At 30.4% G+C, this 24,871-nt stretch overlaps 1 protein-coding gene across 1 annotated transcript in view; it reads left to right on the top strand.

Moving 5' to 3' along the window:
- The window catches only part of LOC113378424 (protein cycle-like), a 322,860-nt gene that overhangs the window by 63,052 nt on the left and 234,937 nt on the right, over positions 1 to 24,871 (top strand). Inside the window, exon 2 of the mRNA XM_026618951.1 lies at positions 17,340 to 17,505. The gene's annotated coding sequence lies outside the window, so the exon portion shown is untranslated. The remainder of the gene's footprint in view (positions 1 to 17,339; positions 17,506 to 24,871) is intronic.

Genomic DNA, 24,871 nt, shown 5'->3' with positions numbered 1-24,871 from the left:
TGAGTGGCGGGATAGGTGTTGTTTTCCTCGTCAGTCTTTTGGCTGTTTGCCAAACTTTGTGCGGGTCAGTGTTGATGGTTTCTAGTTTTTTAGTCCAAGTGTCATTCCGGTGCTCACGTATCTCATTATGAATAATTTTTGTCAGTCTGTTTACGTGTTCCTTTAGTAGTCTGTCACCAGTACGTTGCCACAGTTTCTTTATATTGTTCTTTAATTTAATTTTTACTAATATTTGTTGAGGAAGCGTGTCAAATGTGGATGTATTTGCGTGTCGCAGCGGTATTGTGTGTTGGATGGTGTCCGTGATCGTCCGTGTCAGATATGTCACAGCCTCCTCTATGTCTGTATTGGTCTCTATGGGTATCGTGTGTCGTATATTGTCTGTAATAATTTCTCTAAAAAGTGGCCAGTTGGCTCTGGAATAATCCAAAATGTTGCGTTCTGGAGTATTGTCGACGTCGAGTCTGTCAGAGATAGTCATAAAAACAGGGTTATGGTCAGAGTTGAAAAGTGTTCTAGTTATGAGTTCGGATGTTATGTGAAGATGTTTTGTCAAGGCTAGGTCGATCGTGCTGTGATGGTGCGTCTGTACGGTGGCGTATCTGGTCGGCGTGTCAGGATAGTGCAGTTGTGCGTCCGTGGTGTTGTGTTCCGTCAGATATTCGTAGAGTCGGATTCCGTTCGCGTTGTTGTAGTTGCAGTTCCAGGATGTATGTTGCGCGTTGAAGTCTCCTGCCATTAAGACGTGTGTATTTGAGTCAAGTAGGTTTTGTAGGTCCGTCAGTTGCAGTCCGCTTGCCGGGATGTAAATCGATATTATAGTCACTTTTTGACCTCTTTTGTATACATTAATAGTTGTTATTTCAGAACCGCCCGCTGTCAGGTTTGGCACTTGCTCGTGTCTTATATTAGACTTGATCAATATCGCAGTGCCTCCCCATCCGCGTGAGTTTGTCGGTCTGTCGTTCCTGTATACTTTGTAGTTGTTGATGTAAAGTCTGTCCGTGGGTTTAAGGTGTGTCTCGTTAATTAGTACAATGTCCAAGTCATATTTTGTTATGGTCTGTTTCAGTTCGTCTACGTTGTTTTTGAGTCCGTTGGAGTTGAAGTACATTATGTGTATGTCGCGTGCGTGATTTATGGGCATGCCGTTAAAAAGTTAAGTATGGTTGTGTATTTGTCATTGTAAGTCATATGTGTGTTCAATGTCTTTGTCAGTTTATAAAGCTCACTGAAAATTTGTCTTACCTCGGGATCCGCGAATAACTTCCTGATCTCGCCCATAACAGTAAATAGTCCCTCCGGTGTACTCAGGTCTGGATCGGACTGGCTGGTGGTAGGCCGGATTCGTGAGGATGCTGGCCGGATCGGTTCTGGTGTTGGCTGGATCTTCGGCGATGGATACTGGGAGGCCGGCTGTGTTCGTGGTGATGATGGTACCGGGAGTTCAGGAAACGCAGATCTGTTGTTACGGCCATCGCTGGTGGGTTGTAAGGCTGACGAGAAGCTCCTCGTCAGCGGCGCAGGTGTTGGCGCTGGCTTGTATGCTGGATTTCTCTTAAGCGCATCTTTGTCTCTTTTTGCTCTATAGTTGATTAGAGCTGGGCATTTAGAATAGTTAGCCGGGTGGTTTTCTTGGCAGTTCACGCATTTCGGATCCTCGGTTGGTGGCTTCGTGCACACTCCCGGTGGGTGCACATTCGTGCATTTTATGCATCTATACCGCATGTCGCACGTGTACGAGGTATGGCCGAAGTTTAGGCACTTGTGGCACTGGATGGTCTTGTTTAGTGGCCTGTAGCTTTCCCATTTTAATATATGTCCTTCTATATTGTTTATTTCCTTCAGTTTGGCCATCTCTTGTTCCTTATCTAGAAGGACAATATATATAGGGAGTTTGCGTTGACTGCCGTCCGATTCCTTCTTCTTAATTTGGACCACCTGCTTCACCTTAATGCCCTTGGCTTTCAGCTCATCAAGAACCACCGTTTCAGTAATATCTGGATTTAGGCCAGTTATAGTGATTTTCTTAGGGATGTCATGCTGCATAGTATAGGTGTAAAATTGGAAATCACAATCCCTTAGTATGGTTTTCAGTTTTTCATGTTCTGCAATCGTATCGGCATATATTTTGTGCAATTGAGGCTTTAAATATTGGGTCCTGAATATTATTTTCGTCGTATCTTTGATATATTTGATCACTTTTAAATCCAGCTGGCCTTTGACGATGATAGGTGGAATCTTTGGATCTGTTACGGTGGTGTTCTTGGGTGCTAAATTCCCCGTTTTCGATGTAGATGGCTTCAGAGTGTTAACAGTCTGGTTTCCTATCACATTGTCTGCGTTGTTTTGCCTCAACCGCTTCTTGCGTTTGACTGTCCGGTACTCGTCTATCTCTCGATCCGTGTCCATTTCACTCCGGTCCGATAATGCCTGGTACTTGTTTTTTAGGACGGTGCTCGTCAAGACGTCCATCATGTCTTGCGACATTTCCCGAGGCTCCCGCCCGGGAATTCTGGCGATTTTCTTACGATGTCCACTGAATTTATTAAAATATAAAATACTGTACTGGTTTTAGAAAATTTTGAATAACACTTTCAAATGTGCTAACTTTCAATCCATTACCAATTCCGACCCAGAATTTGGAATGAAAGTAGCAAAAGGCACGTTCACCTTATAATTTAGCGTCGGAAGCGGAGCAAGCCCCTGACAAATTTGCGCTTTGTTTACAAAAGACGCAATACAAGACCGATACTTAGAATCGACTATCCGATCGATCTAATATAGTGTGGGAATTGAGACTTATCATTTTATTTAAGTCAGTTCTACTTTTAACATCGCTCATATTATAAATGTATATGTATTTTGGCGTTAAGAGTAATTTAAAAAACAACAATTATTATTTTTAGGTAAATGGTAAATATTAGTATATTATATTAAAAAATTGCAGACATGGGTATAGGACAACGTCTGTCAGGTCATCTAGTTAAACATAATTTTTCTACTTTATACTTTTCTTTACATGTTTTCGAGATATTATTAGTGGACCCTTTTATCCGTGGACCTTTAGTATTCAAATTATTATTTTTAAAAATATATTTTTTTCAATTTGATAGCGACCATTGATTATTATTATTATAATAACTTCAGAAATGATTATTAATATATATATATATATATATATATATATATATATATAATTTTGAATTAATATTATTAATTTAACTGTATGTTGTATAAGTTACGTTTCAAAGCCTTCTGAACATTTTGGCATACATTAGAAAAAATGGACGTATGTGTGTATGTATGTTCGTATGCATATGTATGTGTGTGTGTTTGTATGTATATGTGTGTGTGCGGATACAAATTTTTGTCTAAGATTTCATGTAAACGGATCAACCAATTCTGCATGCATCGTGTCTTAAGCAAACTGCTGGAACCTTCCGTACCGAAAATTATTTTTTTTAATGAAGCTTTGTAAATTTGTGAAATTTTTGGAAAAAATAGATTTTTTTTAAATTTTGTAACTTTTGATATTTTTGTTGAAAGTTTTTTTAATTACTCAAATCGGTAGATCCGTGTCTCCAAAATTGTCGACAAAAATTTGTATCCGCACACACACACATACATACATCCGTTTTTGGCCTACCTAAGGTATGCCTCTGAAAAATTGTATTTATTTTTGAATTCTTTGCTATTACTATAACTTACCCTACGGGCAGTGAAAAACATTCGATTCTTATTTATGGGGAGAAAAAGTGCTAAAAATAATATTTTAGTTTTTGAAATAACGGAGCGTCTGATTTGAATGATTCAAAAAATATTTTATTTGTTGACGAAATAAAGAACTGATAAAAAGACCGACAAATGGATTTTTTTTTTCTTTTTTTTACTAGATCTCCGAAATTGCTAGACCTGCCTTCATAAAAATTTAATCAGTTCTTCATCTTGTTAATACAAGTAAAATGTTTTTTTGAATTATTCAAATCGGATTCTCCGTTCTCTTAAAAACTGAGTTATCGTTTTTGGCACTTTTTGCCTCATATCCTCGGAAGGGCTAGACTTGCCTTTGCCAAAAACTAATCGGCACGTCTACTTATCAATACGAATCGAATGTTAATTATTCAAGCCGCTTCATCCCAAAATCGTCGTCGAAAATTTGTATCCGCACACACACATACACGCACACAAACGCACACACACACACGCACACACTCATACACACACACACATACATCCATTTTTTCTAAGGTATGCCAAAATGTTCAGAAGGTTTTGAATCGTAAAGATATATAAAAATTTTCATTTTCAATTTTTTTGCGATTACTATAACTTGCCCTACGGAATAGTTTAAATTGTTTCGATATTTCAGAATTAAACTTTTCCAAAGTATTCAAGAGATAATAAAGCTTTTTTAAAAACTTTAATTGTCGTTACGGTTAAGCATTTTACCTTAAGGCACGATGACATGCGCCACTACTTCTCAAAATCATTTATATTTTTATCGGCTATGCGTAAAATAATAAAAAATTTAGTATTGATAATATATTAATTTTATCATATTAGGATATATAAATTTCAAACATTTTGTAGCATCTAAGTGTTATTAAAAGTTATTCAAAATTACCAGGCCACAGGTGATTGAAATAGTAAACTAGTTAAAAACTAATTTCAATTTTATTCAATATGTTTTACATAATTGATTAAATATATGTCGATCTTTAGTATCGAGAGTCGGATTTGTGAGACTTCTTGGTTCGCGGTCTGTGGCCGGTTCTAACCGGAATTGTAACGCGCTTCGTTGTCCTTGCGTAGGTCACGATTCGATGGGTTTCAGATAATGATCGATCAACCACAATTAATTACCTGCAATAAATCCAGGCTTCCATATATATTTACTCTCACAATACCAATAGAAATACTGATATTTATTTATTTATATTTACAATACATATATTTAAATTTAACCTCCCGTAGGGTATAGATATTTGGTTATTCATATTTAAACAATATATATTTTTAAATTTAACCGCCCGTAGGATGAGTTACTAATACCGCATATTAATTTCATAGGAAAAAGATAGGATAGAGCGGGGTTAAAAGTCCGCGGACAAAAAAATTTACCATCTCATACATACACACACATACATCAATTTTTTATAACGAAAACAATTAAAGTATAATATTTTGAACGTTACTATTTTAAGTAGATGGCGAAAAATGTGTAACCAGCCATCGCTCTGAATCGGGTGAAGTCGCTATCACGAGATAAACGGCCACATTGCAAATTTTTTAACAAGCGTGTTTTTTTTGCTTTTAGTATCTTTGGTTTTGAGCACTGTTATTTAGTTTACTTACACTTTAGTATATTTATTTTAAATTGCTTTATAAGGCGTATTTTAAATTAGATTCAACTATATAACCTCCAGAAGAACTTACATGTGGTTGGAGTAAAAAAGACCATCTGAGCCTTTTCACATGGCAAGGTGTGAACAGTAAGAAAGTAGTAGATAAAGTTAAAAATGTAATTTGACAAGAAAGTAAAGAAAGTGCCCATAAATGATGTATTTCAAACATAAGTTGCATTTGCCTAATACAAAATTAAATACAAATACCTAACAAATCAAGATATAATAGCAGTAAGAGTTTATAAAGGTTTTTGTTTATTATTATTAAAGTATTAAAGTTTCTAATTTTGTTCAACCTAATAATTAAAATGCATCGCATTGATTAAATAATGTTGTTCCGTAAAACATTTTAATAAATTTAAAATTATTTAAAAATAAAAGAGAGGATATTTTTGCCCACTGGCTGTTCTAAAGGACCAGATGAGGAATTTTAGAAAAATAGCATTAAATATATTTGCACTATGGTCAATTTGTACAATGACAAATTGTGCTGGGAATTCTACTGAACATAGTTTGATAGTTTTTGTTTTATATGTGTCATTAGTTTCACAGTACAAATACTAATAGTCAAATTGTACATTTGTGCCCCGTTCTACCTTATACGAGAAGTGCTACCAGAATTAAAATTATTCTAATCAATCTAAATAACGGAACAAATATTATTCTAACTGAATGACATAAAAAAATGCAAACACAAGTATGTGTTTTTTTATAATATGAATAATTATTAATGACTTTTAATAAGTATCTCAATTTTGTGATTCGTATTACATATGTCATGTCAATAGAAATCCAGCATCTGGTCTTATTCATTTTTTTTCGAATTTGATAATTTACATTGATTCAAGACAGACAGATTTTTATATTTCTTTTTATTTCATACGGAATGACTAGGATATTTTTATTAATAAGCATTACAATAAATTATTGTACCGAAGATTATTGAATACTTATGATATGACAGATTAGTAAAGTAGGAACCAGATTAAACCTTACTCTTAAGAATTATACTCGCTATGAGCATGCTCGAAAAATTATAATTTTCTCTATTTTCTTAATTAATTTGTAAAACCTCACAAAAAGTATTTTAAGAAAACTTGGTGAATTGCATCGTATCTTAAGGGAAATTGCTGGTACGTACTGTAATTTAATTTTTTTTAAAGATTCACAATTTTTTGAAATTTTTGAAAAAACATTTTTTAACATTTTGAAATCCTGCAATTTTTTGAAAAGTTTGAAATTTTTTGACAATTTGAAGCGACGAAATGTAAACAAAATTTTAAGAAAACTTAAAAATACTCAGTGGTGTATTGTATTTTAAGGCAAATTACTGAGTCTTCCCGTACTGGAATTTAAAATGTTTGAAAGGTTCCAAATTTTTTGAAAATTTTATAAAAAAAATTAGAATTTTTTGAAAATTTAGAATTTTTATTACAATTTCGATGATCCTGTAATTTTTGAAAAGTTTGAAATTTTTTGATAACTTAGATGCTTTCCAAAGTCATCCAGCTGCGTAGCAGTTTAGCGACGAAATGTAAAGAAAATTTGTTTCTCGAATCATTTTTGGCACTTTTTGTCTCGTATCTTTAAAACTACTGGACCTGCCTCGGCCAAAAACTAATCAGCACATCTTCCTATCAATACGAATCGAATGGTTTTTGAATAATTAAGCTTGGTTGATTCGTCCTTTCAAAATCGAAAAATTATATCTAAACGTATACATATACACATACCACTTTTTTTAATGTATGCTAAAATATTCACAAACCTTTTCGATTACTATAACATACTTTACGGATAGTTAAAATATAGAGATAATATATAGAAATTTTTATAACTACATATTAAGAACTATTATGAAAGTGTTTGAAGAATCATATTTAAAAAAACTGTTGACCTATCTAACTTAAAATTAATAATACATTTCATAAGACAGTTAAATAAAGTATACTTGAAAGTTATATTCATTATAAGGTCTCGTAAACTAAACAATAGTGCTCATAACCAAAAAAACTAACAACGGAATAGAATATTTCTGTTATGGATTTTCAAAAGTTGCCGTTTATGTCGCGATAGAAACGTCGTAAGAATCAAGGTGATTGATTATACATCATTTTTCCTCTACTTTCAGATATTGTTATTAAAAAATTCTTAACTTTTTTTGTTTTTGAAATTGTTAATCCACGCTTTACCCTACATATAAAAATTGTGAAAATATTTATTATATTTTTTTTAATTTTATTTTCAATAGCAATCAGAATACATGACAATTCTATGAGATATTTGGCTTATGTCATTCACTCGCACACATACACACACTTTCAAACACGCATATAAATTAATCTGATAAATATAATATTGATACTTAGAGAATCACTTCAATAAGTGATTTTACTCTTTACTATTCTGTTCATATAAAATTGTGGTAGTTCTAATGGTCTTTCATATTATCTTTAGACAGCTTCTTCTTCAGTCTTCTTGAAGTTGGTATCCCAAGAAATAATACAAAAAAATACAATAAATTGAATATAAAAAAAGTTAAAATAAAACAAAATAAAAACAGTAATACAAAAATAATAACACAAATGATCTATGACGTGATGATGTATGCCGTGTACTAACAATAAGTCAGGGCGCGTGCAAACATTGGGCTAGGTGTTTGGTAGATCGGAAGGCCATTTCTTGCTTAGTCTTCTTAGCGGTCTGTGAATCGCTTGAATAGTAGGATTTGTATGCTGGATTAATTTATTGATGAAAGATGAACTTCTAATTTTGATCATTTCGTTGACTGTAGTTTGAAACGTGAAGATATGTAAAAATTTTTATTTTCGATTTTCGGCCCATTACTATAACTGCCCTACGGAAAGTTAAAAATATAGGAATTCTATTTGAGCACTTTCCTGTTGCAAATCTGGTCAATCAACGTAAGGTTGTAGATTTTTTCACCCGCGCACCTTCAAACTTCGCTCTACCCTAGATATATATAAATATATATATATATATATATATATATATATATATATACATATATGTATATATATAAATGAATGTACATATGTATTTTCCGATCCAGTCTCCGCGAGCGACGGTTATTTAGCTCCGAGCCGCACGTAACGCACATAATCGCATTTCATTTGGTTGTCACGTGTCACAAAAACTCTTAGCGGCGGACAATTTCTTGCGGTTTTGCAATCAGCCGTTTGTTTTATCGGCTCGGCCACAAATAAATATTGTTATGACTAACTACAGTCACATAAATCGGAAATATAGCGCAAATATAATGATAATATCAGCTAAGAATATCATATCAATCTAACTTTGATTGATCAGATTTGCAACAGGAAAGTACTCAGATACAATTTTCATACTTACTTGATTTACTTTAAATTGTAATTATATTCATTGATAATAATTTCATTCATTATAAGGTCAACACGTGAAACTTCACAATAATGCTTTAAAAATGAAGACCACAATAAATATTTTTTATAATATTTATATGTAGGGTAGAGCGGGACTTAAAAATCGGCGGTTAAAATGGTCTACCATCGATATCTCGAAAACAAGCAAATTTAAGAATTTTTCAACAACAATATTTGAAAATAGATGGAAAAGGATGTATTTCTAGCCATCACCTTGATTTTTAAGACGTTGCAACCGGTAACTAAAAACGGTAATGTTTGAAAATTTATAACAAAAGTATTTTCTTTAGTTGTTAGTTTTTTGTTGTTGTGATCACTGTTTTTCTATAAAACCTATATAAAAGCTTACACGTAGATGGGGTTAAAAGAACCAACTGAATCTTTACCTTGGTTAATGTGCACAATTACCAACTTGGTGATAAATGTGCTTTATTTTTCAAAATGCACAATTTTTCTGAACACTCTTGATATACAACTGTATTCAAATAAAAAGTAAAATAAAATATCTTTGATTTTTTATGGACAACTGTATACTTTGCCAATGTAAACTATAGCGTCGAGAACATTATAAGTCAAAGAATTTGACAGAAAATTAAAGGATTAGATTATTTTCTGAAAAAAATAAAAAACATAATATAACTGTATCTTAGTAAGTGTTATAAGCATAAGATTTTTGTATTTAGTTTCGATTATTTTTAAAACAACTAAAAAAACTGTATTTGGCAGTGCAATATTTTTAATTAATTATACAAGATTTTTGTATTTAGTTTGCATTAATTTAAAAAAATAGCACTGGATTGGCAATTATAGTGCCTACTAGTAATTAAATGCGTAGAATTTTTGTATTTGGTTTGACACATGGTAATCCTAACTGGTTTTTGTAACTTTTTAACTGGATTTTATGAGTATTTTTTTAAATACAACACTGTGAATTCAATTTTTTTTACTTTAGTGAAGAGATCTCCTGATTGTTTAATACCTAGCACGCCTCTTTTCTATTAACGTAGTGCGTTGTATTATTTCGATTGAATTAGTTTGTTGTAGAATGCGGAATTGATTTTTATTTTATGACGCAGTTCAAAGTTTATAATAATGAACGATGATTTAAATCATGGATCATTATAGAAATGTATTGGCGTAGGTTATATTTGGTAAAATGATAGAACAACATCTGATTGATCGAAACTTGTTTTCTTTACCTTTCATACAGGCATGTTAGATGCATTAAGCATCATTCTTTTGTCGAAAACGTTTGAATGTTATAACTTTTTTTTTTTTGCAAAAAATTTCAGTTACGATTATTTTGCGATACTATAACTTACCCTATGTGAAGTTAATTTTTAATCGGTTCTCAGTGATGTTAAATAGAATTAAAAGAAAAGTTCAAGCATTTTGTATATTTATGAAAGAGCTTTTTCCGGAGAAATAACATTTTAGACCATACTCGAGAAAAGTGAACACTAACAGTTTTTTATTGACTTCCCGTAGGGCGAGTTATAGTAATCGCAAAAAAATCGAAAATGAAAATTTTTATATATATTTACGTTTTAAAGATTTCTGAACATTTTGGCCCACCTTAGAAAAAATGGATGTATGTGTGTGTGTGTGTGTGCGGATACGAATTTTCGTCGACGATTTCTGGAACACCGATCAATCGATTTGAATAATTCAGAAAACATTGGTAAGGAGACGTGCTTATTGGTTTTTGGCAAAGGCAGGTCTAGCCGTTCCGAAGATACGGGGCAAAAATTTTCCATTCGTGATAATATTAACAATAAATAAATAATAACTAAGTTATTTAAATTTAACATTTAGCATAAACTTACACTTTTACATAGTACATGTTTGTATACGAAAATATAAAAAATACTCTACATGTGTAAATAAAAAAATTAATTTGAATACTATTGCTATTCTCACTAATTCATTAATATATGATTCGATAAACGATCATTTAAGTTTGATATGTTAGCGGAAGAGATTTAAGCAAATCAAACACCAACTTGCATATGATTTTATTATGTTCTTCATTATAAATTATTTTGCAAATCATTCATTTTTTATTAAGAGATTTACATACTACTGTGTTTCATAGGTACTTCGATAATGCTCGAAAACTGCGCATTGAATACAGGTATAATGAATATGAAATTAATTATTAAATTTTATATTAATAATAATTAATTGCGTACTACTTTATCTCAAGCTTTTCAAAATATCAGTTTTAAAAGTTCTGGAGCTTTTTATTTGATCTCTTCATTTTCTAATATATCTTTCATAAAAAATTCTGCCACTGATATTCGTAATCATTATGCCAAAGATATTATTATTCACGGTTATTAGAATCAATTGTGTAACATAATATTTTAATTACTGTTAAGATTTGCACTATGAATTATTAATATTTGAAATTAAACACCGATGTTACATACCGTAGGACTGAAGGTCGTGTGTATTTAATTTCCGTTTAATCGTTCATGGTTTAATGTTATAATTTGATAATTTTAGTTGGTACTATAAAATCTGAACTTTTGTATTTATAATCATTTTACTACATAAATTCATACATAAATTAGCACATCATGTGTGTATCATGTCGTTTTCAAAATTATATATTTACAGAAGTAATTTTATAAACGTTGCTATCATTTACAGCGTATTGAGTATTAAGGAAAAAATATTATATCTTTCTTATATTTTTTTATTAATATATAAAATATTATAATTTATAATCTATAAATATTAATAAAACTTTCAATACAAAATAAATATTTAATATTTACATACAACAATCATTTTCAAATGCAAAAATCCAGAATAAATCAAACATGTGATCTCGCTGGCAACCAGATATCATGCAATAGTGATTAGTGATATCACTTTGCGCTTGAAAATATAGTTACAAAATAAGTTTTCACCTAAAAATTAGCCTTTGTTGTACTATAAAGTGTACTATATCCTGAAAAAGTGCCTAAATGGAAATAGAAATAAACAAATCATTTATACTAAAATATAAACATTTTTGTTAACAAAATATAATATAAAATTGACAAAGATACCTATATATATACATATATATATATATACAGTAGCGGCGCTAGGCGTCGGCGGTGTCGGCGGCCGCCGACGGCCTCGCGCCTGGGGGGGCCTCGCAAGAGGCCCCGGAAAATTTTTAATTATTTAAAATTTAGTTAATTATTATACGGATGTGCGAGTAAAGAAGGTGATTAGTGGTTTACAGGCACTATCATTTTACTCTTTTATCTTTTATGGACATTATCTAACATCCAGTGGCGTAACTAGACACTCCGGGGCCCGTGGCAAAGTCTTCCGATGGGGCCCTATCGTGGTACTCAATTCTGAATTTATCTAATTTTGTTTAATAAACGTTAATAGTCATTTACACACTGTTTTACTACTGGCTAAAACAACTATTAATGATTTTTATCACAATTAGTAAACCAACTTCGACTAATTTATATTTTATGGCTTTAAATTATGAAATTACACAAAAGGTAAAAAAGTAAAGTAATTGATTTAGAGGTATAATTTTAAGTAATTATATAAAAATAACAAAAATACATGAAACTTAATTTTTCTTGAAAAGCAAACATAAAATATTAGTGAATAAATGAAAATTAAAATTAAACGTATTTTTTTAATAAAAATTAAAAAAACTTTCTTAAATTTAATTATTACATAATCTTCTATTAACAATTTCTTTTTTTTACTGTAATTAAGTTTATTGATTAAGTAGTGACGTTCGATCTTTATGGAAATTAATGATTTAAACAATACCCCTGATTGAAAACAGTATTGAAAAGTATTCATTTTCTCGGAAATCCAATCCGTTTCAATACCTTTTGGACAATTTTTTTAAACGAAGATGAAGACATTTGTCATCTAGCTTCTTCTTGAAGAAACACTTTAAAACGTTTGAAGCGTTAACACTGCACCTATTCGAAATCTAATAAAAATAAAATGTTAACTTCAATAAGCTATTTAGTAAATAAAATCTTTTCTTACTGCTTTCAGTTGCGTAAAAGTGACTATTCCAAAGAATTTCCTATTCCGCTTCTGAAAGTTGATCGAAAACTAAATTTCCCTCGCAAATGGTTCAAAATCTGAACAAAAGTTTTTTAGTGGTACTGATCTATTAAATAATGATTTTAAAATTTGTTTATTCTGAATTTCTAATGTCTTTTTTATCTAAACAAATTATAGAACCTTTATTTAATTAGTCAGTATCATTGAAAACTTCTATTGTAGCAAAATACTGAAATTTGGAACATTAATTTATCGGAAGAAACAAGATTTAATTTGTTTAATAATAATGTCAAATACTCAATATATTCACTTTGAACAAACTTTTCCAAATGAATTCATAAAGCTTGTCAAAATAGCGTATTATCTTCCTGTGACGAGTTTTAAAAAATTCATGAATGATAAATCATTTTCTACTAACTAGTGGCGTCTAATTTTAAATTTCCAAATTCATGTCAATAAATTTCTAATTCTTAACAAATTTGTAAATTTTTATAGCATTTGAAGATCGGTGGTGACAGGTTCGGTAGTAGAATATTACAATGGAAAACCTATAATAAAATAATTGTAGTTTGCAAACTTCTTTTTATGTAAAGTAGTTTTATTTTGGATTTGGAATGTCGTGCACATCTAGTAGGCTTAAATATTTTTAATGTTATTTCGTTATTACTTTCAAATTTTGATAAAATATTCAAAATTCAAACTTGATTTTCAAAATTAAAACTAAAAAAAAATTACGTAAAAACTTTAGGACAGAAATGTCTACCAGACCACTATTGTTTCTAGAGACAGAAACTTTAGAAAATCTAAAGATCACTTAATAATTCAATTTTTCAAAAAAAAGATAGGGTGAGGATATTTTTATCTGAAATCATTTATGAAAAATTCAGAAAATTATAGATGATTAGATAGAAAAATTACTATAACTTGCCCTACGGGTAGTTAATAATTAGAATGATAAATAGCTATTCTTCTAATTTTATGAATTTTTATATTTTGTGATAAAAAATTTCTTCTTAGGAGGGCCCCAAACAAATTTTGATACGAGGCCACGCGAAGGCGCGCTACGCCCATGATATTGAGAAAAGAGTTCTTCACGTGTTTGTTTTTTTATCTTAAAAGTCGATAAAGTATAAATTACTATATATACAATAATAAATTCATTAATTCATTCTTGATATCATATTACATAAACTAAAGATTTTCCAATGCAGATCCATCGCATCTCTTTACCGCATAAAAGATAAAACACAATACTTTCGGCGGCGACTCCTTATTCGGCCGAATATATGTTCGATGCAAGCCTGGTTGAATAATTAACTCTGACTTTGAACTTAAAAAATATAAAATATAAGTTTCAAGTGAAATAAAATTTATGTACGATGTAAAAATGGATTTCTGAGTCCGCGGTTTCCTGGGCCGGGGCCCCCTTAGGTCGGGGGCCCGTGGCATTTTGCCACCCACGCCACCCTATAGTTACGCCACTGCTAACATCGTCTGTCAACACTATAAATTATTAAATCTAAATAACTTCGCGCAAGCTAATTCTCTGGTTGTTTATATTTGTGTATTTCTTATGTGAGCACTATGTAAATCATCGTTCTTTTTGGAAATACATACGAGTGGGGATCTTAACGTATCGAAACAGTAATTAAATATTCGAGGAATAAAAGTAATCAATGATCAATAAAAATTGATCAATGAGAAATAACAATGAGATAATAACAAAAACTGTTAATTTGAAACTAATCATTGTTTCACACCGTCAACACAAGCAATATATTTTTTTAAACATTCTATCGGGATGATCAGTTCTTTCAAATAAAATTGATAACCTTTTAAACGTTTTTTGTATCTCCGAAACCGCTAAATCTGCCTTTGACAATTTATCAACACGAATCGAATGTTTTTTTAAATCCTTTAAATCGGTTGATCCGCTCTGATGTCGTCGACAAAAAATTAAAGCGTCTTAAAAAACGATATTTTGACATTTTTGAACCAATTTTAAAAATTCAAAAACTGATCGAAAGTTTTCAGTTGGCGATCGTGCTGAATTGTTTTTCGTCAAGATCGACCGCACAGTTTCTTCGTAATTTATTATAAAAATATTTTTTCAAAAAAAACTTGTTAGTCATCTAACATAAATTTTATGGAACTACGATAAATGATTAATTATAAAAAGTCATTAAATTTTAGAATAATAGGACGAGCTTTTAGACCATGTCTACCTACTATGTGATGTTCGGATTTGTGCACTCAAATTAGTATGAACATAGATTTTTTAAATCTAATTAATCACTTGCAGATTGCAAAATTTTATCTAATTAGTTATTAAGTCGGTGATTTCCAACCATTTTTTATTCATAATGATCGAAAAAACATAAAATTTGTTAGTCAAATGGTTGGGCAAAAGGAAACTTTTTCGCGATAATTATTTAATTTTAGTGCTTTTCTAATAGCTGGAGAACAAACCATTTTTGCCGAAGAGTTTGTTTATTTTAACTTGTGTAATTTTTGTCTATTTCAATTGGTGTATTTATCTGATTAAAAATAAATCTCATATACAGTTATAGTAATCGCAAAAAAATCTAAAACAAAAATTTTTATATATCTTCAAAGATTTCTGAACATTTTGGCAAATTTTCGTCGACGATTTCGCGACCATGGATCAACCAATTTGAAAAATTCAGAAAACATTTGACATGTATTAAAGTAAGAAGACGTGCTGATTAGGTTTTAACGAAGGCAGGATAAGCCGTTTTGAAGATACGGGACAAAAAGTGCCAAACTGATTAAATTTTTAGGAAGGCAGGTCCAGCGGTTTTGGAAATCCAGTAGAAAAGCACAACAAAAGCCATTTGGCATATGCACATCAAATTCTCAGATATTTTATAAAGATTTTAATTAATAGTGAGTTAAGTTAGACTGCAACGCGGCGTTTACGCGCTTCGATATTTCGTCTCTAAGCAGCTAACGCAATGTGATTGCTTTGAAAAAAAGTTCGAAATTTTCAACAAAATATTTCAAATTAAAAAAAGTCAATTTCTTTCACTTTTCAAATTTTTTCAAAGCTTTTCAAAAGTTTAAATTACGGCACGAAAAGTTTCAGCAATTTGCCTTTAGGCACGATGCCATGTACCACTAGCAACTTGCAACTAGCAAAAAAGGGGGGCCTCGCAAACGAATTTCGCCGACGCCCACGAATGGTCTAGCGCCGCCACTGTATATATATATATATATATATATATATATATATAGATCATAAATATTTATTTTAATTACTATACTGGAGTATTCTTTGTAACATTATATTTATTCAAATATAATGTTATAAAAGTGTATAGTTATAAAAGTATTGATCAATGCAATATAATTATATATTGCATTTAACAATATTTTCATTATTTATTTTATATTAGTTATTATTATATTACTGATGGTCAAAATGGATCAAAATGATGAAATTAAATAAATTTGCAAATGTATTAAATTCTATCATTTCCACCGCTAATATCTCAAAAGCAAATAAAGTTAAGAATTTTTTAACAACAAATACGACGTATCAGGAGATAAACTACAATGTTTGTAATCCTTACAAATGTATTTTTATTTATTGTTAGTTTTTTGGTGCTCACATTGTTGTTTTTTAATGCTCACATTGTTGTTATTTTTACGACACCTTAATATATTTTTTTAATATACATTATTCAGTTGTTTTGTTAATTTTAAGTTAGATTCTACATGTTTTTTTATATGACCTCGTGGCTTACAACTGGGGGGGAGGGGTAAAAAGTACCAACTGAACCTTTTTTTCCTGACAAAGGTGCCAAGAATAAAAAATAGTTCATAAAAAGTAAATTAAATTTAAGAAGGTAATTAAAGAGATAAATTAAATAAATAGTTTTTCAACTCTGCATTTCTGACAAAATACTAGATTAAGATTATATACAGTTATATCTCTGTAAAAATGTACTTACGGAATTTATATTTTGCATTGGTTGAATAATGTATCTATTATTTCGTGAAATCCTTTCAAAACTAAAGAAAGGACCCCACCTATGTAGTAAAAAGGACTAGTGACAAATTTTGAAAAACAGCAAAAAAACACATTTTTACAATTAAGAATAATTAGCTGGAGTTTTACTGAACATAGCCAGGCAGTTGTTCGTCTGATATGTGTCATCTGTTGTGATGTAATTGGTTTGGTTTTCACAATATAATTATTCAAAGACAAATTGCACCTTTGTGCTTTGCCTTACCTACCCTTTATATAAACTAAGAGACACATATTTCTTATTTATTTAAATCGTAATCAGAATTTAAGGATAGCTGTTGTGATGATTTCACTAAACTACGTCACTTTTCAGAATACATCCCAACGGCCGCCTTATCTCTAATTAATAGTAATACATAGTAATAAATAATAAATAGTAAGTAATACTGATAAATTTTTTTATTGATGCAGAAAAGTCGGGGGAGGACTATTTTCACTTGGAAACAATGCCATCTACCTGTCCAAGTGAAACCGATGTCACTACTGCTTGATTAAGATGTGATTAAGAGAAGAAACTGGAGCTTTTGATCGAAATTCTAAAATTCTATCAACGGCAGAGCCCTGATAGTCTAATGAGGTAAGTACAATATTTTCAATAAACTGTTCATAATGTCAGAACGGAATCGAAGCTATGAACTATGATTAAACAATGTATACGGTGTATTATATTAATCTCACTCTTATCTGATCGCAGCTGATATCAAATGATTCGACTTGTAATCTTTATTGTCATGTAAAACATTCTGCATTCAGCAATCGAAGGTCTTATCGACGGAATAAGGATATGTATATGGACGTACAATTTGCTCGAACGTTTTATTTTTATTTCATTTATTATTGATCCGTTGACATAATTAGTTCTCGTACGGTTGATTTATTCACATCCCTGAGGTCACAATACTAATAATAATATCGAAGATTAGTAAAGTGGTCAGTGGTGCGAAACACGATTCGCGTTTAGAAACTGCAGCTGTGAAGGACAGACACCCGCTCCAATGTTCCTTCGGAATTATTCAGTACCGTATCAAGCGCGATCGCACGCGCACATGTATTTCGCATGCCTCACTTTATTGCCTATTACGAAATCATCCTGCTGTATAGCGATTTTTTTACATTTATTGCTTTATAGAACAGATTTTGTATTATATTAACCTATTAATAAAAACACTAAGAATGTATATAGCGACACTGTATTCTTCTTTTAAGCGAGATTTATTACATTCTATTGGAACTTCTCGAAGGAGAAGTTTGTTTTCATGAAAAATCCGATTTGCTACTTTTATATTTTTTCGACGTTTCAAGCCATTCTAAATTAAATGAAAACAAATTTCAAAAAAGTGTGTATGTGTGTGTGAACAGATTTTTGACATTTCGTCGACGTTTTCTCAAAACGGCTGATTTCAAACATTTAAAAGCCTTTTTATGTAAATGGATAAAAACTTGCGTTTCTCAAATTTGCGCAACGACCGGCCAAGCCTTTTCTTCGTAAATAGTATAAAAGTGAAAAATATTTTTGCCACGTTTTAGCCCGCAATTCTCAATCTATTTTAAAAATTCAAAAACTGTTCGAAAAATATGGATTGGAAATCAACCTAATTCGTTTTTGGTAAAAGTTCTTGTAATTAACCGTTGAATTTTATTTTGACTATTTTTATGATTTTTTTTGGTGATAGATATCATGATCTTCCAGATCATACTAAAATTCCACGACTCTGCGACAAGTCGTTTAATTATAAAAGATTGTCAAAGTTTGAAAAAATATGATTTGTGTCAAAGGTCGTTTTTGTGAATTCACAAATTTAAAAGCTATTTTTTTGTGTTAGCGGAAAAGTAAGTCTACGAAACTTATCTAGTTGTATGAAAAATGTCACCATTAATTTAAATCATTATTAAATAATATTAAGGGTTATGTACATGATATATGTAATCAATTGAAAATTTTAACTAAATATCTAAATCACAATTTCGGTTAATTAAGTCAATTATTACACATTTTGGGAAGTTCATGCAACTTGCCTTAATCAAAATGCCACTTTCAACTAGTCTTAATTTTTATTCAAATTTATTTTTACAATTTTTATATTTTTTAGTTGTTAGAGTAGTATTACCTTAATTTTTAGCTTCCCGTAGGGCAAGTTATAGTAATTGTTATAGTTTCAAAGGTTTCTGAATATTTTGGCATACCTTAGAAAAAAATGGATGTACGTGTGTATGTGTGTGTGTGTATGTGTGTATGTGTGTGCGGATACAAATTTTCGTCGACGATTTCGGGAACACCGATCAGCAGATTTGTATAATTCAAAAAACATTCGATTCGCATTGATAAGGAGACGTGCTGATCAGTTTTTGGCAAAGGCAGATCTAGCCGTTCCGAAGATACGGGGCAAAAAGTGCTAAAAATGGTAACTCAGTTTTTAAGAGAACGGAGCGTCCGATTTTAATAATAAACATATTTTACTTGTATTAACAAGATGAAGAATTGATCAAATTTTCATGAAGGCAGGATTCATCATTTTAAAAATGTTAATCGGTTTTAAAAAAATAATAATTTTTGGTTCGGGAAGCTCCAGTAATTTGCCTTAAGGCACAATGCCATGCGCCCCACTAGTTTCATTTTTAATAATAGGCTTCGAAGTATGAAATTATAAGGAAAATACGGACGAAATGGTGTATATGGACAAAATGACACAGTGACCTTATCCAAAAATTAGCTAGTTTTATTAACGTTTTTCCGGCTGTATAACATGAAGAAAGCTATAATAACAAACCTGTCAGATGTTGGCATCATTGTCACAGTATTGTCAAACATATCTCGCGCCTTCAATGGTGGTTTTGTCAATAATCAGCTGTTTGGTGGAAATCTGATTAATTATTCTTTTTTTTTCAATTTCGGATAAAATGTCAGTACTATTTTGCAAGCATTACAGGGCCAAGAAAAAAATTAAAACCTATCAAATATGATTGGCTTTTAATTTCAACTTCAAGTATGCAAGAAATAATTGCTAAAATTATAGCAAAAAATTCACTAACATAAAGAAGAGACTTGCATTTGTTTCAAAACACTCCTTTTCCCGTTCTGAGTCCGGCGAAAATTGGGTATGATGTATGACTTGGTACCCTTTGGTTCATGCTTTATGTGTTACCGTCGCAAAAAAAATAAAACGATTTATTTGCCAATTGATATCTTAAATATTAGCATTTTAGTATGTCCTTACTACCCTATATATTTAGTATCCTATATATTTAGAATGTCCTTATATGTCATTGGGTTCGTACTATGTGAACAAAATAGTTTTTGTAATTAGTTGCATTTTTCCTTTATTTTGATCGTACTTTCCCTATATATACTTCATCATCATTTTTTTTCATATTATTTGATTAGGAATCAGCATTTAATCTTCTGTGATGATTTGACGTCGGTTTTAAAAATGACGATCTAGAGAGTTGTCCTTTCTCTATGTCGTGAATTTTATTATTACAATTTGATGAATTATTTATTGGTGCAGCAATACCATGTAACATCATTTTTCACTTTTATATTTCCAAGTAAAAACCAATGATGCTACTCTATATCAGACTGTCCGAGGCAGGTATCGAATCTGTGACCTATGATTGAAATCCTTTAATTTTAATCCTAATTATCAAAACAAAATATGCACACTAATAACAAAACGATACAGGTATCTACTTGATATAAAATACATGTAGAGAAATTCCTTATTATTATCATACAAATTATTTTATTGCAGTTATGTTCAAATTATTAATGTAATATTTCTTGTAAAATTATATTAACAATTTTCATTATCTACTTGTAAAATACAAATACAAATCAAATAACCAATTTTCTTTCATGCAGAGGTCACTTTTTTGTACCTGTTTTTTTTTCAGCCTAATTTTTATGACTAATTATTTTGTATAAATGAACCACTTCTTATAGGCCTATAATATTTCAAAGAGTTTCGACTATCGACAAAGAGAGTCGACTATCAATACTATTACCATGGAAAGTATCATCAAAATTTTAGAAAGTAAACCTGGCGTTATCCTAGTATATAATACCAGACTAGTAATATAAGCATTAACTACCGCGGGCCAAGAAATTTTTTGAAAAATATTTTTTTAGTTTACCAGCTTATTTTGCGATGTGGTCGAATTGTAAACACTAAATGTATGTAGTAATTTGTGTGCAAATTTTGAATAGTTTAATTTTTAGTAATTTAGTTTGTTTATTTTTTTCTTTACTTTTGAAATGTATAGTTTCATAATAAAATTATGGAATAATAATATTCAGAAGCATTACTATACAAATTATTCTTGGTGCATATGCACGTATCAAGAAAAAAATAGGCACGGGCTCGATAGGTTGTCATTTCCCACCAATCTTAATATATGAAACTTTTTTCTTTGCATCTTCACATTTTAGGTGATCAAATTTTTATTTTTAAATTCGCAGAGTGTTATCTTTTATTATTATTTATCTTTTATTATTATTCAATTTATATTTGGTTTATTTACATTTGATTTTGGTCAAAAACCTTAAGATTTGTTTACAAACTTCTACTGACGTCAATATAGGATATATTGACTCTCTAAATTCTGAATATAGTTCATTTTGATTATTTTTTACAATATGATTTTTTTATTTTTACCCATGCTCTTCAGTTTTGTCATCAGAGCTATTTATGGAAGCTTTATGCACAACTTTTACAGCTTGTCTTAAAATATTTGAAACATTCAACTAAAAATAGAAAATGTTTTTATTATAGTTATTATTATTAAATGAATTTATAATTAAATAATTAACATAATAAGGAAAAAATATGGTAAAAATTAAACTACAATTTCTATAGTGATTTGGATAGTTTTTGTATGTAATTCTGTTTTTAGAAAAAAATTTTTTCCACCTTCGTTTTAAATAAACATACATTTACTGTACGCGAAAATATCACAAAAGTTATATGATTCTTGAAGAAATCTTTATTGAGACGCTCTATAAGATTTTTCAAAGAGCGTCAAAGATGTAGCAAAATTTTTATACTCATCTATTTGACACATAAATAGCGTTTTTGCAGGATTAGATTTATAAAATTAGTAGTAAAAGTTTTTGATTTGTTTAATATTCGGATAACTTCTTTAAAAATTAGAACAACAATTTAAATTAAAAGAAACTCTTTTCAGTCAATTTTTTAATTACTACTATTTTAATTTCTATTGATATAATATATTATATTAGCAATCGAAGCAAAGAGAATAAAATAATGTTGTTTATAAATATGGGTTCATTTTTAATTATTTTTAAACATCTTTGTCCAATGTTAGCTAACTTCATATTTCAATAGATATTACAATAAATTAATTCATTTTTTTGTGTATTAAGTTGCTCCTAAGTAAATGGCTAGAGCGACGGGATCTGAATCAGAGGTCCCTCTTTGATGACCACTTCGAGCAGCCTGATGACCGCTTCAAGCACTAGTGACGGTTTTCTCTTGAAAATATAGATAACAATATGGTTCCAAGTCGACATTGTTGCATAAATAAATATTTTTTTAACAATAATATTTGAAAAAGTTTTAACAACAATATTTGAAAACAAATTTTGAAAAAAAAATAAGAATAAGAGGTCGAAGATATATTATTAGATACCACCTCAATTCTTACGACGTTGCTATCGAGAGAAAAACAGCAATATTCCATAACAAAATATAAAACAGCATAAATCCACAACAAAAATATTTTCTTGCGTTATTTGTTTTGATTGTGAGCACTATTTTTTAAGTAAGTTATTTAATTGTTTTATAAAATTTATAGTTAATTTTAAGTTAAATTTAGGGTAGAAGAGATTAACTAAACCTTCACCTTGGCAAAGGTGTGAAAAATCAAAAATAGCAAATTAAGAAGTAAATTAAGTTCAAATAAGCAATTTCAAAAGAGAAAAATTAAATAAATAGTTATGCCAACTGTGGAATAATTTTGACGAAATACCAGATCAAGGTTAATTACAGAATTATCTCTGTGAAAAATGCACCGATTTTGTATTTGGTTGCCCCCTAGACATCGCAATTTACCCCGCATATGAGGTAAAAATAACCAGGTTATAATTTTTTGAAAAACAGCAAAAAAACACGTTTCTAGAATGAGGAATTATTTGGGATATTTACCAAACATAGTAAGATAGTTATTTGTTTGATATGTGTGCTATTCGATGTGACATAATTTCTTTGATTTTCACAATATAATTGCTTAAAGTCAAATTGGACCTTTGTACCCTGCTCTATCCTAAATATATAAATTTTCTTAAGCTTATAATGTATATATTTATGAAAACCATCCGCAATCTACACAACGTATTTATTCTTTTTTTATATATTATAATTGAGGTTATGATGATTTTTTTAAATGGTTCTAACGTGCTGTCCTTTAACAAGTGATGATCTGGTAAATAAATAATGTTGTTTGTAAATATAGGTCCATGTTTACTAATTATTTATGTAGAGTAAAACATTAAATAGTTTGAAGAACACCAGCAGCATGTAGCTTGATTTCCGAATACGGCCTTAATATAATAAATATCACCTTGATATCATCGTTCCGAAATGAGCAGAGCTTTGCTTGTTGATAATTATCTTGTATTCTAATAAACTTGGTCTTCTATTGTATATAAGAATATTTTTTCATTATTGAATCAAATCATTTACTTTCTATTACAATGTCAATCCGCGCCGGCGCCTTGGATTATATTGACTTTGAAAGTTCATTACATGTTAAGGTCGATCAACTGGGTGTTAGAATAATTCTATAATAGCTGTTAGCTATGCATCGTTTGTGAAGGGTAATTCATGTGATCCGTGATGAAATAGGAAGTATTGTCGTATCGGAAATAACATTTTGCGACACGATCGTTTTTGTATTGTGCGACTGTTGTATTATATTGGCACGAGTTGAGCGGCGAGTTGCGCCATGTGCCATGTTCCATGTGCGATTCAAGATCAAGGAGCTTATGTTATGTGCACATCGGCGCTTTCCTGTTTGTCGATAGCGATCGGACACCGTTTCAGATTTTCTGTTGTAATTGATTTACATTTTTATATGTTTATGCATGTATATGTGTATAAATATGTATTATGTGTATAAATATATTTAACTTTTTTTCTGAATTAAAAGCCTCGGTTTCTTTCTCATTTTTTTAAATATTTATTATTTATTTACCTATATAAACGCCAATCGGCTATGTACCAAAAATAATCAAATAATAATTATTTCCTAAACCGATAATATAATTTTTTTTATTATTATTATTATTTTTGAACAGCAATCAGAACCTTACGTCCTATGAGCTGTTGGGCTGTAACTTCTCCTTTCTTCGTATTTTTCAGATGGTAACCCAATGGTTAATCCATCTATATTTGATGATTTTTTGTTATTAGAATTAATCTAACAGGGCTGACATTTTATTGGTGCGGAGTATAGTAAGATATCACGTGTATTTATTTTTTAACTGTTTTTTTTAAAAATCATTTTGGCATACATTAGAAAAAATTTATGTATGTGTGTGTATGTATGTGCGTTTGTGTTGTGTGAGAGTGTGTGTGCGGATACAAATTTTCGTCGACGATTTCAGGAACATCGATCAACCGATTAGGATAATTAAAAAAACATTTGGTTTATATTGATAAAAGCAGGTCTAGCCGTTCCGAAGATACGGGGCAAAAAGTGCCAAAAACGGTAACTTAGTTTTTAAGAGAATGGAGCGTCCGATTTTAATAATTCAAAAAAACATTTTACGTGTATTGAAAAGACGGAAAACTGATTGAATTTTTGGGAAAACAGGTTTGGCGGTTTCGGAGAACTATTAAAAAAAGTAAAAAAAATGTCATTTGGCGGTCAAAAATGATCATTAGACATATGCACATAAAATTATCAGATATTTTATGGAGATTTTA

The sequence above is a fragment of the Ctenocephalides felis genome, unplaced genomic scaffold, assembly GCF_003426905.1.
Source record: "Ctenocephalides felis isolate EL2017-DRISC unplaced genomic scaffold, ASM342690v1 CF-g0.4_SCAFFOLD_01886, whole genome shotgun sequence".
Lineage (NCBI taxonomy): Eukaryota > Metazoa > Arthropoda > Insecta > Siphonaptera > Pulicidae > Ctenocephalides > Ctenocephalides felis.
This window is presented reverse-complemented; position numbering and strand designations above follow the sequence as displayed.